The sequence below is a fragment of the Gavialis gangeticus genome, unplaced genomic scaffold (genome assembly GCF_001723915.1).
Source record: "Gavialis gangeticus isolate Ggan-Ray unplaced genomic scaffold, GavGan_comp1, whole genome shotgun sequence".
Taxonomy (NCBI): domain Eukaryota; kingdom Metazoa; phylum Chordata; order Crocodylia; family Gavialidae; genus Gavialis; species Gavialis gangeticus.
Window position 1 is genome coordinate 125834373 of NW_017729024.1, and position 18030 is coordinate 125852402.

The window sequence follows — 18030 nt, forward strand, 5'->3', positions numbered from 1 at the left end:
GTAAAAAAGTTACGTCTTTTTTGTGTATTTTTTTGTTGTTGTGTGGGGGGGGGGGGGGGGGTCTTAGCTATTTGAGCATTATATATCAAACAGTATATCTTAAATTGTCCTGTGTTATGATTGGTTGCTATAAACGTCAGTAAATTCCACTTTTTGATCCCTTGCACATTTGTACCTCTGTCCTTCACGTTTTATGCAAAATATATGGTTAGGTAATCAAACTATTATAATTACACTTACATTAATACTGTAGCTACATATAGTTTCTGTTTCTACTGATTTAACCATCTCTGTATTGAAATGTAGTGTTGCTAACTGGAAATGCAGAACTTCAGGACTCTTGGTTCAGAGATGATCCTTTTTATTAGACCAACTAAGAAATCGCAAAAAAAAATCTTTTTCTGCAAGCTTTTGGGCACATGCCCTTCCTTTGGCTTAGGGAAAATTCAAGATGGTAAAAAGTCCCCATAGGAAGAAAATAAACTTCATTTTTGCACAGAGGAAGCTGAAGGTGGAAATCTGTTCCTCTGGGTCCGTGAGAGTGTCTTTGTGAGTTGTTCTTTGATGTGCAGATAAGGCAGGATTTCCTTCCCTGGTGGTGTCAGATGGCAGAAAGGCAGGGAGGTGTAGAACTCTTTCTTGTTGTTCAGCAATGAAGTTTAAATCCAATTTAGTTACTTTTAGTTTAGTGAACTTAGTTACTTTTAGTTTACATTTAATAATTTTGCCAGTAGCTATTTCTTACGTATTTTCTTTTTAATCAGCAACATAACTTTCCTTAGGTGCAAACATTAAGTATATTCTGTAAGTACTGCTTACTGTTTATACTTCATAATATTACTGGACTCTGACACAAGTGGAATGTGTGTGGAGCATCTTATTCTATTATGTACCCAAGACCTGAAGAAAAAATGTGACTTACTGGACTATTTGAGAAATACCATGTGGTCATATTTTTAGATTCTGTGTAGGGGACAAGAGTTGCGTAGTATCACTTTAACAATGTGAACACTATCTAGCAGGCCTTCCTATCATCTGTTGCAGGAGCTAACAGAATCCTGACAGAGCAGTATTGCACATAGCTAGCTGAGTCATGTGTGTGTCCAGTTAATAAACAGTTATTTAGAAACTAACTGTGCCTATACGATTTCCCCACATTCATAATATTGTATAGAGAGCAAGAACACAACACTACATTATAATGAACATGTAAAGGTGGGTAGATTTAAAAATGTATATTAGGCCAAAACTTGCTATTTGCTGAATTTATTTTCCTGTAAATTTGTCTTTAAAAATAAAGATGAGGAATAAAGATTAAAGGGGGGGAGAGATTTTTTTTAAGTACCTTTTAGGTGGCACATTCCTATTCCACCCTGCCACAAAGCGGCTTAGGTGCCTAGGTTCATTATACACCGGAGATCTGTAGGCAGCTAGACTTTTATACATGTGCTTAGAAGCAAGCTAGAACAGCCATATAAATGTCTGCCTCCCCCTTAAGTTCTGTTGTGATCTAATTCCATCTAGGAAGCCTATAAACTCTGCAATTCCTGAGTCCTCAGGCAAAGGGAAAGAAATCAGACCAGGCAGCTGTTTCAAGACAAGATTGTGCATACAGCTCAATGAAGGACTCAGCCAACTTTTGCTCAGTAGCCTAGTTTTAGAGCACTTGGCCAAAAAGTGAGAGGGCATGGGTTTTAGGATCTACTCAGATCAAGAACATTACAACCTCCATCTGCTGCTTCCCAGGACAGTGTCCCAGTTACCACACTAAACCATAACTAAATTAGTCATCAGATAAACAGCACTGGGAGTGTGGGGCTGCAACTTAGTACTCTTTCCCTCCCAGGGAAAGTGCCCTTCTTACTGTGTTACAGTCTCCTTGCTTCTGTTCCCAGGACTTTTGCCTTCATTTCTATCTGGTCAACTAGCTTCAGCAGGCAGGTGGGAGGCTGTCAGCTCTGCCTAGCCCATGGTTTGGTGGTTAGGGCATGGTCCTGGGAGGTGAGAGATGTGAGCTCCAACCTCCTGAGGGTGAATGGATCCTCTAGCCCAAGTCTTCCACTTCCTGGTCAAGGTGCCTAACCATTATGCTGTTGGATAGAAGGTGAATAAGTCCTTATTCCCCTTCCCACCATCCTTATTCTTCTCTGCTGTGGTTTGCTTTACCTTTCTAGATGCAAGACACCCCTTGTTATCCTCAGGCAATCCCTTGGAAAATGCCAGCTCTTAATTTTACTTGTTTTATTTGACTGCAGAAAAAGAAAGCAAGTCTTTTGTTGCAAAGAACTCCAAAAGACCGCAACAGGTTCCAGAAGGTTTTGACAGTTTGGTTTCCTATTTAAAATGTCTAGGTTTATCTTGTGAATCACATGCAAGTGTTTGTGTACCTGATGTTGCTAGTATTGAGCAGCACATGACATCCTTAAAGGTATTTCTTGATACCCCCAACACTCTTGATACCTCAGCACTGGTTGAGAATCACTGCTTTACAGTAAAGTTAATTCTGCTGCCAGTTAGGCGTAATGGTTCAGGTAAACATCTCGCTTCTGAACAAAGTGAATCCTAACATGATGGCAGTGTATAATGTTACCCATTGAGCAATGGGAGATCCATGAAAATCCCCAGGGTGAAATAAGATTGCTTTCATGAGGAAAGATGTAGTTTTGGGGAAATTAACTGCTAAGTCTTACATGTGTAGTAGCATAAGTTTTGGACTATTTTGTGAAAGCCCCACCTAACTCTGTCATGTTGCAAAGTACTCAGTGACTGAGTTGAGTTAGCCTAAGATACTCATATCTCAACCCATGCACACTTCCATTACATTATTTGTTATGCAGCATACATGCGCACACCCTAATAAAAGCATAGATTTCCTTCATTGTTTAATTTGGTAAAGAAAATTCCACACATTGCAAGCATACTTGCAGTGTTTTCAGATGCAAAGATTAAAATACAAATTGGCGTAGCAATCCTCCAAATCTACAAACTGAAGAAACACAGACAATTCTGTGTGGAGAAAAGGAGATTAAAGCGGATATGATAGCATGAGCTAGAGTCTATGCTCTTAACTAAGTTGGGAGTTGCGGACAAAGAGGTTTCTTTAGAGGCTTAAAGGTGTCAAAGACGTAGCTGATCAATGTTCAGGAGGGAAAACTGCAGTTACAAGGTCAAAACAGCTGACAATCTAGGAACAGGGGCAATAAGATGTAAGGCAATGAGCCAGTTTAGGACTGGTGATTAAAAATCCACAGGACTATGTAGCCACCTCTTGCAGCTGTCTAGAGGTTTTCTTTTGCCAACATATGTCAAGCAGAAGGCATATAACTGCTAGTCGGGATAGCGGTATAAAATAATGACATTTTGTGAATCCGTGCATACCTAGACATAATAAAAATGTACTTTGACAGATGTAATTTATCTGTAATTACATATTAAATTCATTTACTAGTATATTTGCAAACTAGATTGAATATTTTGAGAGACTGCAACCAAGAGGTAGAAACAGACTGAAAATTCTTTGTGTGGATTAGTAAAGTTTTAAGCAGTTTATGGATAAGGGAGTTCATTTGCTTAAACTGTGTTGATATGTATTTGAATCTTTGTTTTAGTACAATTTTATGTTCTACATAGGATCATGTGGGCTCCCTCTGGTGGCTTGCATTTGTCATTGGAAGACTTCTAAAACAAATTTAAATTGTTCTTTTTCTTGATATACTGGTTCACTGTTTCAGTGGAAATTGTGCGTACCTTGAAGAGAGAATACTTGCCCAGTTTCCAAATTCTGTTTTAGATTTGTGGACTTTCTTATATACTAGTTCTTTAATATAAAACTTAAATAATTTTGTCAGGCAGTTGTCTTTTACTTATCTTTTACTCTTTCCAAATTTGGTTTAAAGAACACATGGAAGGATAAGTTTTTAACTTATAGTACTGTTTAAGGTACACGTGGAAATGCTGGGTTTTTTTTCTTCAAAGTAAAACAGATGGTCTGTAATAAATACATTCAGCATAAATAGGAGTAGTTGCACTTTCATTTTTTTTGTACATTGAAAACAGTTCTTTCACTTATTAAGGCAAATTACAAAAAAGATTATACATAACATTTCTGAAAAGGGGGTGGACTTAGAAAAATATTAGTCATCTCCTCTGTCTCTTCTAATATCAGATATGCTTCAGACCATAATTTGGTATGTAGATTGTTGGATAATTTTCTAAAAGTCAGATGATTTCCTGTTAGATTTATAAGCATCTTTTAATGCCATCAGTCGGATTCTATTGAGGTTGTATTTGAATTGTATTTACCATTTTATTTGGATAAATTTCATATCATTATCAGGGTGGCAGCTCCTTGGCTCTGAAATGTGGCATTACAGAAGAAGTCCAGTCACTTTTTTTTTCTCTACATATGTTAGACTATTAAGAAAAAGAAGGATATAGTTTATACCCTAGCAGCAGCAATGAATTGATAATATATGGTTCTACTTTCTTTATGAAGATAAATAATTGTGTTCACCCTCTTCCAACATGAGAAATTAATTCTTGGACGAACAGCAGTTTAATCAAGTCAAGTTCAAAAAATACGTACGTGACACTGGTTATGCAGAAAAATTCTTTGAAATTTTGCCAGGAGTTATGGTGTCCATTTTTAAGGGTTTCTGCCTCAGCTTGACATCATAGTGTATAGTATATCAGAATACTCTTGAATGCTCAAATGGAAAGAATGATAAGTAAACAAGGTGGATAGGACAGGGTGAAACAGGGAAGGATTAATGGCTAACTCTCAGGAAGGGCTGTGGCCTTTTACCAGAATCAGGGCAAGGATTCAAGAGAAGAGGTTTCTGTGGTCTGCAGCCTGCTGTGATGAGGGAAAGTGCTTTGTTTTGTGTTCTGAATAATAAACTGTCCTAAGGAAGGGTTCTGTAATAGACTTCAGGCAACCACTGGGTTTTTTTCCTGGTCTGGGGAGATAGCGTATCAGCTTGCAGTGACTATAAAAACTGTTTTTCTAGGAAGTTAAAAGGCAGTAAAGTAAGTAATATTAAGTATCAAAATGGAGAAAAAGCATCTCAAAATGGACAAAAAGCCTTCAAGTAATTATCCATTTTCTCACTGTGGGTATGGTAGGGGATGAAGGGCAGTCTGCACTTTTTTTGCTCTTCAGTTCTTTTCAGGAAAGAAACATTTCTGAGTTCATGCTTACAGCCTACAAACTTACTCAAGCCTTCTTTGAAGAACCGCTTTTCTTTTATCATCTTCTGGGGACTGATTTTTTTCCCCCCGATAGCTTTCTCCTCAATGGTCTCCATTTTCTTTACATGGGCAGACTGAGATTTTTAAGGCTTATTTATTTTACTAGTTTGGGATTTTTTTTCTACTTTTTGCATTTTCTCCACATTTACTCAGTTGCAAGTGATTCTTGCTTTCCTATTCTTTCGTAAGGAAAAGAAAATTACTTGCCAGTAATGGAGTTCTTTGAGAGATGTTGTCCATATGTGTGTCTGTGCCTTGCCCACAAAGAATATAGCTGAGGTTAAGAAAAAACTGAAGAGCAGGGAGTGCACATCACCATTAATCCCCTTGGCATGAGGTCTAAGAAGAGGTATGGCATACATTGCTTTTTATGGGCATGGCTAAGACAAAACCAGATGTTTAAGGCACATGCATACACACCCACAGGGAGGAGTATGCATATGGACAACACATCTCAAGATTCCATTTACTTGCAACTATTTATTCTCCCTCTCCCCTTGCAGCTCTGTATGACATTTTGGAGTCAATGTTTAGCCAAGAGAATTATAGTCTTCCCAAGGCAGTATATTTCAATTTTTAGTTTTTGTTTCTCTCTTCCCTTGGGGAAGCATCCAGGCTTGGTGTAAAATTGCTGGAGGTCATGAGGTCCAGCAGCAGCTTCATGAAAGTTGTACCTAGTTGGATCCATGCATCTTACTGTAGTTCCAATATAATATGTTAAAAGTATCAATATGGTGCCGTTTAATTGTTCTGCTGTTCCTTCTGAAGAAGTTGAAGGTGTCCATGGAACTATTGATGCATTTGACACCTCCATATTATTCCCATGTGAATTTCCTCTCTCTTTTAGAGGATGAGATAAAGACTCAAGGTACAATTTAGAGTATAAATTAAGGCCCTTCCACATGTTCAAATTAAAGCTGGATAGAAACCAGTTATAAAGTTGTTACGCATTTTCAAACACTAACTTCATAGCTGGTTGGCTTGCTTTATAACTGGATGTACATTTTTATGGCGTAATAGTTACTTTGCACATGTGGCTGGCTTAAATTTATGGTTGGATTAACCAGGTAAGGCAGCGGTCTACACATGTTAGGCTTTTATTTTTTTCCAGTTGCCATGTAAGCTTCACTTATCAGGATACACTCTGTGGTACACTTTTCCCTTTTCAGTTGATGGCGTTGGCAACACCCAACTATTACTTGGTAATATATGTAGCATGGATTATCATGCCATACAGTTCTTAGTCATTTTGATTTATTCTCACTGGATGGCAGTCATTGTTGATGTGACTTCCAAAGTACATTAATAAATCTGCTTTTCAGTCATGTCACTGTTTCACCAGTTGGTAAAAGGGAGGCTGAGGAGGAATAGGAGTCAATAGGAATCTGTCTAGAGCAGTATACTTCAACTTTTTTCATTTCCAGACCCTTAAAAAAAAAATCAAATTTTGAATGGAGGTGTAAACCCCTTTGAATGTTAAGTTTGGGTATTCACATGTTTTTGATTGATCACAGTCATCTTTCACAGACCCCTTAGACATAGGCTGCAGGCCCCAGGGGTCTGCAGACCTCAGGTTGAAAACCACTGGTCTAGAGGACAGAGGAATCATCTGAGACCACTATATATGGTTCAGGAACCATGGAAGCAAAAACATCGAATTGGCTACAAAAGATATGAATATCTTGTAAAAAGGATCTTGTGACTATTTTTCTTGTCTCTGGACTGTTTTCTGAAAAACTATACCTATACTGGCAGGGTGATAGGCCATCTTCCAAGTCATCTATATAGTCTTTACTTGGAATCATTTATAGTGGTTATTAGGGCTGTGCAAAACAGCACCATTTCGTTTTGACTTTCATTTCAAAGGGACAGTGTTTCGTTTTATTTAATTTCAAAGCACTATTCCATTTCATTTCGTCAAAACTGTTTCGCTGTTTCAATGTTTTGCCTGTAGGCTATAATGGGGAATCACAAAAACGCCTATAAATTTGTCATTTCTTGCCTGATTTGGATGAAAAATAAAGGAATGGTAGCCCCTTCTGAAGGCCTGAAGCCTGCCAAGTTTCAAGGAGATAGGTGCAGGGGTTTTGTGAAACTGCACCTCAAACAGTTGAAAGCAAAACTCGTATCACTAGCCAGCAGTGGCAGCCTGCTGTCATCCCATGTGCAGATCTGGGGATCTGCACCCTTGTGGGGGCTGTGGGACTGTGCTGGACTGTTCCCGGGGGTGCAGGCCCCCGGATCTGCATGCAGGATGACAAGAGGCTGCTGCTGCCACGTGGAACCAGCACTGGGTGTAGCCTGTGCCCAGCGCTGGGAAGACTGCTGCTGCCACTGGCCCCAGGCAGCAGTGGTAACCTCCTGTCATCCCACACGCAGATCTGGGGGCCTGCATACCCCAGAAGGCCCATGCTTGGTAGCTGTTCTAGAAGGGGGGGGGGGGCTACAGCAAATTTTGCAGTGGCAGCCCCCCTTCCATTGCCACCGCCTGCCCAAAGTGCCCCTGATGCAGCCCCAGGAGCAGCGGAGGCTGCCTGCCTGCAACCACTGGGCTGCGCTGTGCCAGGGGGTTCAGGGCATGATGCAGCCCAGCAGCTACAGGCACGCGGCGTCTGCTCCTCCTGCAGCTGCAGTAGGGGCAGCACTGGGCTCTTCCTGGCGCTCAGTGGCAGTGCTGGAAGGGCAGGTTGAGCTCCGTGGGGCTGGCAGAGCCACTCGGAGCGCAGCCCTGGCTCTCCCCACCTGCCACTGGGCTGCACTCCATGGAGCTGTACCTGGTGGCTGGAGACAGGGGAGAGCCACCAGCCAGGACTACACTCTGAGCAGCTCTGCTACTGGCTCTCCACTGCCTCCCACCACCAGGCTCACCTCTGTGGGGATGTGGAACCTCCAGCTGCTGGGCTGTGCTCGCCAGGGCTGCGCTTAGAGCCATGGCTGCACTCCAAGTGGTTCCTCCAGCTCCATGGAGCTCAGCCCGGTGGTGGGAGAGCCGGCGGCGGAGCCACTTGGAGCGCAGCTCTGGTGAGCACAGCCTGGTGGTGGGAGGCTCTGCAGCCCCACAGAGCTGAGCCTGGTGGCAGGAGGTAGCAGAGAGCCACTGGCCAGGGCTGCGCTCAGATCCAGGGCTGTACTCGGAGTGGCGCTGCCACTGGCTCTCCCACTGCCTCCCGCTGCCGGGCTGAGCTCCGTGGGGCTGGCGGAGTCGCTCAGAGCATAGCCCTGGATCTCCCCTGCCTCCCGCCACCAAGCTGCACTCTGAGTGGCTCCACCAGCCCCATGGAGCTGAGGCTGGGGAGAGCCACTGGCCAGGGTTGCGCTCAGAGCCAGGACTGAGCTCTGAGTGACTCTGCCACTGGCTGTTCTGCCACCAGGCTGAGCTATGTAGGGAAGACCACAACATAGCCCCCCAACCCGCAACCCTCCCATTGCAGTTGGTACCGGTGGCCCCCCAGCAAGAGCTGGGGAAGTGAACGGAAAGCTGGGGGAAAGATTGGGGAACCGGGGAATCCAACCAGGAACTGGGAGAATGTTCCGAGACCTGAACATTTCCCCCAGGTTCCATTCCCCAGCTCTCTGATCGCTGCCCCCAGATCTGCGCGCTGGGTTTCAGCAGGCTGCTGCTGCAGTTTCAGCAGCAGCCTGTTGAAACTCCACACACAGATCGGGGGCCCGCACCCCCCAGGAAGGGCTGGGGAAGTGATCAGAGACCTGGGGAATCAAACAGGGAGCTAGATGTCAATATAAAGCAATCCTTCCTCCCTCTTCCCCCTTCCTCTCCTTAGTTTCTGTTTAACTGCGGCAATCCTGGCTTCGAAACTCAAAACGTTTCAAAACTTTCAAAATGTTTCGAGTTGCCTCGTTTCATTTCAAAACTGTTTTGAAACTTTCTGTTTCATTTCTATTTCTCTGTTTTGAGCTCAAAACGCATCAAAACAGCTTTGAAATGAAACATCCGTCAAAATTTCACACAGCCCTACTGGTGATAGTCATGGGCAAACACTAATGTAGTTACAACTGAAATAAAAGTTTTTCAAGTTTGCTTCTGCTTTCATTCAAAAGCTCGCTATACACCTTATTGCATGGTACTGAAGGTAGCCTTGTATCAGATGAGATGTGTTCATACATGAAAGGCAGTGTTTGAGAGTGAACTGGTAAAATGCATTTTCAAAACTACAAGGTGGAAAAGGAAAATTTTTGAGCCAACTCTGTATTACATTGGAGAGAATATCACCAACAGATTTCTAAGCTTCTTGATAACAATTGAAACAAAGTTTCAGATTCCTGCTGTCCAAAGAATAAAATGCCTAGAAAGTCTTTTTAATGGCCAGCATGTGTTCCAGAGATCTTTCTTTGGGAGGAAGAGCAATAGTATTTCTACTCCTTAATAGTTCCAGGACATGTGAGCACACAAATGCAAATTCAGTAGTGACTGAATTTGACATGATTACAGCATGAGATTTTTGGAGGAACCAACCAAATAGATGAATTTGTATTTAGTAGTAGTCAGCAAGGACTGGCAGAGTGGCCAATCCTCTTTGTACAGAAATATCATTGAACCTGTGCCACTAGAAGAAAACAGAGAAGGTGGATTTGTTTGGGTTTTTTGGGGGGGGTGGGAGAGGGGAAGGGGGTAGTGCTTTCCCACATCAAAGTATCTCTAGTTTTAGGTAGTGGGTAAATACTTACATACTTGCACGGAATTTCAGTTTCAGGAGAACTTTCTATCTGGTTTCAGAAAATAGAAAATATCAGTTTAGGGGCTATCTGTCAAACACTGAATTTTATTTTCTACAATTTTTTTATTGGCTTTAGCAATGTATTTACACAGGGAAAAAGTGTGTGGTTGTATCTCTCTCCAGGATTGGCTAGGAATGAGCATTTCCTAGAAAGGCAACACCTCTGACTTAATACACCTTGTAATGAGCTTGTGATTATTTGACTATAAGATGCCCCTTTGCACAGCCCTAGAGTATATTTACATGTGCCTGTGATCTCATGACCAGTGATCCTAGTTTTCTGTTTAAAAATGGCAAACTCTCTTTGATTTCTTTAACCCTGCAAATTCTCCAATTTAAAACCCCAGAATCTGCATATAGTTGAACACATTTTATTGACATATTTACAATTTAAAAATAATTTTGAAGCCTATCAGTGCCTCAATCATTAATAAAATAAATTCTAAATACCTATAAATTTTTGTGTTTGATTTTTGGGGTTTTTTGTCATGGAAAGTCAGAGTTCCCTCTGCCCCCTTTGCTTACCAGAATGCAGGTCCATCTGTGGCTATCCCCTCCACTGCTTTGTGGTGCTGAGCATCCCTGATATGCTGGTGTCCTTCCCATGCTATTTCTTCTCACTCCTGACCCACAGCTGCCAGCCATGCTGGTGCCCCTCACTCCTCACCTACAACCCCCTTTCCCCCTGGCCCAGCTGCCAGGATTATGGGGCCAGGGACCCAGGTCTGTAGCCCCCTGCCCTCCACAGCAGCACCTCGGCCCGGCTGCCACATGTGGGAGACAGCAGCTGCTGCGACAGAGCAGAGTGCAGAGCCCAGCTCCCCCTCCCCCACAGGCAACATGGCTGGAGTAGAGCCTGTGCGGGGGTGAATGGGGACTGTCTGCTGCGGCCTTGGGCTCCCTCCTCTTCTGCCTTCCCCCTGAGGCCTCTGCAGCCCACTGGGCAGAGCCTGGTGCAGTGGGCAGGGTGGGGAAGCTTGGTGCTGCTGCTGGAAGTGGTGCGCAGCCATGGTGAGATGCCCCCTGCCCACCTGGCAGTAGTTGAAGGCACAACTCTGTGCCTCCACCCCTGCTGCTGGGTGGGAAGGGTGTGCCTCAGTATGGTGGTGCAGGGCTTGTGGCAGCAGCTTCGAGCTTCCCCTGCTCTTCCCTGCCTCACCAGGTCCCACCTGCTGGGCTCCAGAGGCCCCGGAAGGAGGGTAGCAGGGTGGGGAGTTTGGGCCCACAGCCTGCCCCATCCTTGCTCTGTGCACATATCTGGGGGGCATGTGCCCCACATGCCCCCATTTGGATTGCGCACAGCAGCAGGGAGCTGCACCCCCCTCCCCGACAAGCCGCCCACAGCTCTGTCCCGCTGCCTGCCCAGGCCCTGCAGCCCCACATGGCCCTGGGCCCCAAGTCCCACTCACTGCCTGGGTTGGGCAGCAGCCCCAACCCCAGCCCTACCGAACTCCCTCCCTCACTATGAGGCCCTTAATCCCCCCAGCCACCACCAGATTTACCTGCAGGGAGCTGTTCTCTAGGCTGCCTGGTGTCCATGTGTATGTGCACGTGCATATGGCACCCCCATGCCTGACTGCCCTCTTCCAGCTGCCCCCAGCCCCTTGCAGGCTGCAACTCTGCCAGGCTGCAAGGGGAAACTCACCATTTCTCACATTTTTCTCCTTAAAATGAGAACACCCATGTTTTTCTTCTTAAAATGAGAAGATCTGGGTTTTACCACATTTTTCCATAGTAAATAGAAAACCTGGATCCCTGCTCATGACCTACTTATGATACTGAAATAAACTGCCCTTTACTTGTGGAAGTATAAACACAATAAAATCCCAAAAGCAAATAAGGTACAGCTAAGTGGAAAAGTACTTGAGAGTTGGGCAGTAGTAAGAACAACAAATAAAAAGGGTTGTTGTGGGGTTTTTGTGTGATCTTTATTTGAAGGTAAAAGTTCTTTCTGGCTTTCTCATTCTTTGAAAATTTTACTGTGGCTTATACTTTGTAGTATATAAAAGTCGTTAGAACTCAGTCAGGTGCAAGACATTCTTAAACTCTGATTCCATCAGAGGGGAATCTTATGTGTACCATTTTGGAAACAATTGAAACAAATAAGGATGGCACTACCATTAACATACTGAGGCCTTTTCTAGACCAAAAAACCCCCCAAAGCTATATAACAAGCTTATGATCAGTGTTGTATTAAAAATTAGGGTGTTATTTTTTGGCATTTGTTTGCTTTCATGCTTGGATCAAAATTTTCTAGCACTTTTTTTTTTTTAATGAAGTCCTGTTCAAAAATTAAATTTTTACAGGAAAATTCACTTTCTCAGTGCTTTGACCAAATTGGAAACAAGAAACTTACATGTTATATTCTTCGCTGTTTCTTTTTTCTTCCATTTTTTGCTTTTAAAACTGAGTAGAATCCTGCTTTGTCTCCTGATATTTAAATAAGAATTTACATCTTTAAAAAAATGTGGAAACATTAAAAATTTGGGGGGAAAAAACCCAAAAGGTCTACTTTTCAGCTTCTAAAATAATCTGTTTTATAAATTTCAGCAAATTGGCTTCTCTCAGCCAACTGTAGCTATTGCTATTTTGGAAATATTTGGTTAGTTAACATATGTTTGTCTCTAAAGATGTTATTTATGCATGTCCTGGAGGACAAACTAAGCACTTTTTATTTAAACAAACTGAATAAGTTGTATTACAGAAAAAGGCAAAAAGGACAATACTTCCTCATGGAATAAGAATGAATGACTGAAGATAATCCATGTTTAATAGAAAAGGTAATAGTGGAAGAAGCCCCTGTACATAGCCTGGGGAAAATAGTCACATTGCATGCATGGAGAGGAGAGAGAGAGTATTTCAAATATTAATAATAAAGATTAAGTCAGTCATAAATGATTAACGTTGTCCTTAGGGAAGGGAAATAACTAACCATGGTAGTTTTCAGTTCAGCTAAATGTTAGTATTTTTAATACAGCTGTTTGATAATGCTGTCTGAGGAGTTGTTGTATGACATGATGGTAATATATCAAGCCTTCTGAAATAGTAGTTGCCCCAGAGGCGGTATAGTTGTTATATTTTTAAGCATATCTTTTGTATCTGCTTGTTAATGGATATCAAAGGTGGGTCATAATAAAGGGCTACCAAGCCAAGATATGAACCTCCTTAACATACAGTGTTAGATTCTTTTAGTGATGTATATAAATACGTATGCTAGTTTTTACAAAGCTGCATGGAATTAGTTTTTTCCTTTTTATTTTCTGACTTATAGACCTCATACTATTTCAGAGATAAGCCAGAGAATTAAAAAAGAGTGAAAACTTAAACTTTTATTTAGAAAATCTGTATTGTGTAATGTATTCAACCTGCCTAATGCAATTAAACTGAATTCTAAGAAAAAGGTATTTTCTTCAAGATTATATGTAAGGCTTCGACTGTTCCACCGGCAAATTTAACTTGTCTGCTGGTGATTGCATTTCAGATACCTCACGATTTCATTGACTCTGGCAGTGCTATAGGTCTGTGTTCTTCACAAAGGCAAACTGTTTTTGAACAGTTTCTGTGGTGAATTAGGTACCAGATTAACTCTGGGCCTGCATTGTCTTAGAGTTGTTTTTCCTTCAGCACACATGTTTGTTCTGGCAATTGCAAGTAAATTTTCACTCCATTTATGTTTGACCTTGTTCATGTTCATATTCTAGTGTCTCAGAGTACAGGATCTCACCCTTTCTGCCCCAGGAACTTTATTTTGGATACTCTATTGTCATAGCAGCAGCTGTTAGCGTATTGTGGCATTCTGCACCAGTAATTCCATTTTTATAGAATAGATATTGATTTTCTTCATTTTGGCAGATGAAGGTACAGTGGGGCACCCCTTGACCTATCACCTGAATGGTGTGAAACAGGAACAGAAGAAAATGTCAAAGTGGTAGTAAAGTGAGCAGCAGACATTTAGGTCTGCCTGTCCCCCCTGCCTTGAAGCAGTGAAGTCAACTTGGTCCTATCCATGTAGTGCAGAAGAAAAAGGATTTATGCTGATTTAAATATTACATAAATTACATTCAGTGATAATTTCCTGATACTAAACAAGTATTTTTCAAAGAAAATTACTTGATTGATATATCTATAGATATATCTATCTCTATAGATAGATATAGATATATAGATGTATATATAGATATATATAACTATTAGACTTGCATTCTTGTTGCATAAAGGTATACATACCTAAAACAATAAAAACACAATTTCTTACCTTTAAAAAAAAATAAAGCTATATTAACTTCTTTGTTTTTGTTATTTGACTTCCTTAAGTAAGGTCAGAGTGGATCATTTTTTATTATTGTTCTCTAAAAATTGCTCTATTTGCTCCAAAACCTATAGGACATTTGTCTTTCTAACACAACGTAAGAAATTCTAAAATACTTAGTACTGGAAGCTTTTAGCTTCTTATGTATTAACTCCTGAATGGTTTTGATTTTAAGCTTAGTGTACATGTAGTCTTAGGCAGGGCCTAATACAGTGGTCTCCACCCTTTTTATGGTGAAGATCACTTTTGGCACCCCAGGATCTACCCCTGCCTCCCAGACAAGTAGCCCAGGCTCTGACCCCACTTACCCAGTCTGGCTCAGGTGACAGGGAACACTGCTCAGCCCAGCCACATGCGTCCCGCCACTCCCAATTGTGGAGCCTCTGACAAACTGAGATCAACTGTCAAGAGGCTTCACGATCAGCCAGTTGAGATCAACTGGTTGGTGACCACTAGCCAAATGTATTTTAAGAATTTTCCAAATAAAACAAGACTTCCCAAATAAAAGAAAAAAATGTTCTGCATATTTTAAAGTTTTCCAAATAGAGGGGTATTTAAATGATGAGCCAAAAATAGTGAGTTGTTAGGATGGATCTTGGACATGATGATAGAGATGGGGTTCTTTTAACATCTTAAGCATTTCAAACAGTGAGGACATACACGTCCTACAAAGCTTTCTAGAAGTAACCCTGTAGAAATAATAGCTTCTTTTGAAATCCTTCATTTTGAAGGACTTCGCATGATGGGGTTGCTTGGCCTTCCAGCATCCAGTGGGAAGAGGAGTTGGAGAGGAAGATAGATTGCCAAAAAGTACTCTCCTGTCCACTCAGCTTTGTCACCTGGGGTGGAGAGCAGGAATCCCTTTGTGCCTCTCCCACCGGAACGAGGAGATTGGGGCAGGTGAGGGGAGGTGCTATGGGTGACCAGAAGCCAGTGTATAAGAGAATGCTGTCCATCCTACTCTTTCCACCCACTGCCTCAGGTAGGGGGAGCTGAACCACAGACCTGAGCAATCTCCTGGTTGGAAACCATGCAGCTGCAGCATTTTAAAGTACTGCAGTGGGAGGAGAAGGAAAATGGGAAGTTGTACTTCTGTCTGTGGATAAAATGCTCTATTTTTGAAGTGCTTCAGAGTACAACAGTCTTAGAAGCACTTCAGTGTTATGTCTGTCCAGGGCCTAGGAAAGAACATTTTCCCCACCCTTGCAGATTTATCTTACCGTGCATGTCTCTTCTCTTGTATTTGACTGATAGCCTTTCAGAGAACTGTTAGATATTAGAAGTTTTTTGATAATCCTTGTTTGAACCAGGAAGACTTTGGTCTTAAAGATTTTGTAGCTTTTTTTCATTCTCATATAACTTCCTGTGTTCAGAGGCTAGTTTTGTAAGTAGAACGCTGTTTTGATCATTTATGTCAGTGTAGTTATTTGAGGATACACATGAAAAGCTGGTCATTTATGAAGTCTGTGATTTGTAGCTTATGCACCTTTCTGATGCCTATGTATTAGGACATTTTCAAGTATTTTACAAGGTCATATAAATTATATAAAGATACTAATATTTAACATACTTTAATTGAAAGGAGGAGCAGAATAAAAGCTGCAGCCTTTATTGCCTCAGAATTTAAGTGGCATCTCTTTCAGCCTAAGTTTATACAAGATCCGACTGTCTCTTGAGATTCCCTTCTGTAAGTAGGGAGATTTTATTTAATTCAGAGCCACTGACAAGCAAAAGTAGATTCTCTTTGCCACATTATTACTCCTCTGAGCTTCAACCTTTTGTTAAAATGGTTCACATGCTGCTCCCTCTCAGCTGCACGTACTGAAGGGATTTCTCATTCTTCTTCCTATAATTTTTTAGCATTCTTTTGGATCAAGGATGTGTTGGAATTGCCATATACAGATCAATACCACTTTTTCCTTTGGGGCAAAGAAGTGGTTAAGCCTGTATTCCATTTCTTTCATAAAGCAAAATCTTCTTTCCTGCTGAGTCAAAGTTTCTTCAAAGGCCCAACAGAGCCAAAAAGCATCATCATGTGGTCCACACAAAGAATGTCTCAGAATAATTCAGTGCATTAGGAAGCTGGCTCACCTGGTCGTTCTTTTTGGAACCAGGTCCATATAAAGTATTAACAGCCTTTTAAGACTTCTTTGTTCTGTGGCAGTGGTTCTCAATGGAGACCACAGCCAATTGGAGCTGTCCCGCATATTTCCTGTGGAGGCAGATCAGGAAGCAGCTGTGGTTAGAGCACACACTTTTTATGCAGGCCTTCCCAGTCCGATCCTACATATTACTCCTGGAAATAGAGGCATGTTGGTCCTGTTGGTGGAACAGTCCTGTGTGCAGGGTTAGGCTGACATGGGCTGTAGCTGGAGCAGCTCTGAGGCATGCAGGCCAGGTAAGACCTCCTTCTCTGCCCCCTTCCTGCTGCTCTGCAATGTTGGCACAGTTATGCCCAGGGCATAAAACTCATTAGTTATGCCTACTCCTCCTGCCTTCTTTAGGTTTTTCAGGTCACTGTATTGAAGAAGCAATGCCCTGGTTGAGAACTACAGAGGTAAGCTGAGGAAAGATGAATAGGCTTTACTTATTTCTCTGGAAATGCATTTAGAATACTGACTGGATTGACTGCTGCTTTCCTTTTAAAATTAAGAAAGGTGCTTGAGTGTCTTCCTATAGTTGCTTTGTGATTATTGGCTTGGAACGGCCTCTGTAAATGCAGCCTTCAGCTGTTGTGGGTCATGCAGGGTGCACCCTATTAATCCATTTGTTCCAGATACTTACATTTTTTCATAAGTAACTATTGAAATGTCTATTGTTAGACTGACATAGTTGGGAATTAGGGAATAGTGAGTTCTTCATCTTTTTAGGTCAGTGGTCTTTTTTGACTCAAGGTACCGCTCATTGGACTCAAGGCACCGCACCATAACTTTTGTGAATCAAATAGCATCCAATTTCAGAAACATCTAAACAATACAAGTAATTTTAATTCTATCAGAATAAGATCAACCAGTCACTTTTGTTTGGCTTAGTGGAAATTTTCTGTCTCCGTTTGTAAATGATAAAGAACTTAAGTTCTGAGCTAGTTTAAATAGACTTAAAGAAATCAAATTACTGTTCTTTCTAACTTTTTTGTTATTCTTAAAGCTGTAGTGCAACTCCTCAGGATTACTTGCTTGCCACTTCCATTGAGCGTAAGTCTGTAGTACCCAGAGATGCCTGGGCTGAAAGTGTTTTTTCCCTTTTTCTTGGTCTAGTGAATTGAATATGAGACTAGAAGTCGTATCATCCAAATCCTGGCTGTTCTTTGCTTATTTTTTTGAGTGCAGGCAGCCTCCTTTTACTTCCCCTCTGAAAGGGAATAGACATTTTCCAAATGTCTTTGGAGGAATCCATGGAGGAATAAATAAATACATATATTGTTTTATGATCCCATTATTAGCTCTGTCGCTTCTCAGAAGGAGAGAGGCAATATCCCAACAGTCTCATATTTTCTTTCAACATAGAAAAAAATTCAATGCAGCCTCGGTGTCAGTGGGAAAACTGGGCAAGTATATAAGCATGAAAATATCATAATGTGAGATTAGCCATTCAAATACTATTGTGATAGATATGATGCATCGAGATAAGGTAGATTACATGGTATGATATAGCAGTGTTTCCCAAACTTTTCCTCAGCATGACCCCATTTCTTTAGTATGGCCCCTCACTCCCCAGCCCTGCTGGTGCCCCTCG

The 18030-nt window shown here is 41.7% G+C and overlaps 1 protein-coding gene across 3 annotated transcripts in view; it reads left to right on the top strand.

The window, feature by feature from the left end:
• FCHO2 (FCH domain only 2) overlaps positions 1 to 18030 on the top strand; it is a 153489-nt gene that overhangs the window by 33006 nt on the left and 102453 nt on the right. The window lies entirely within an intron of this gene.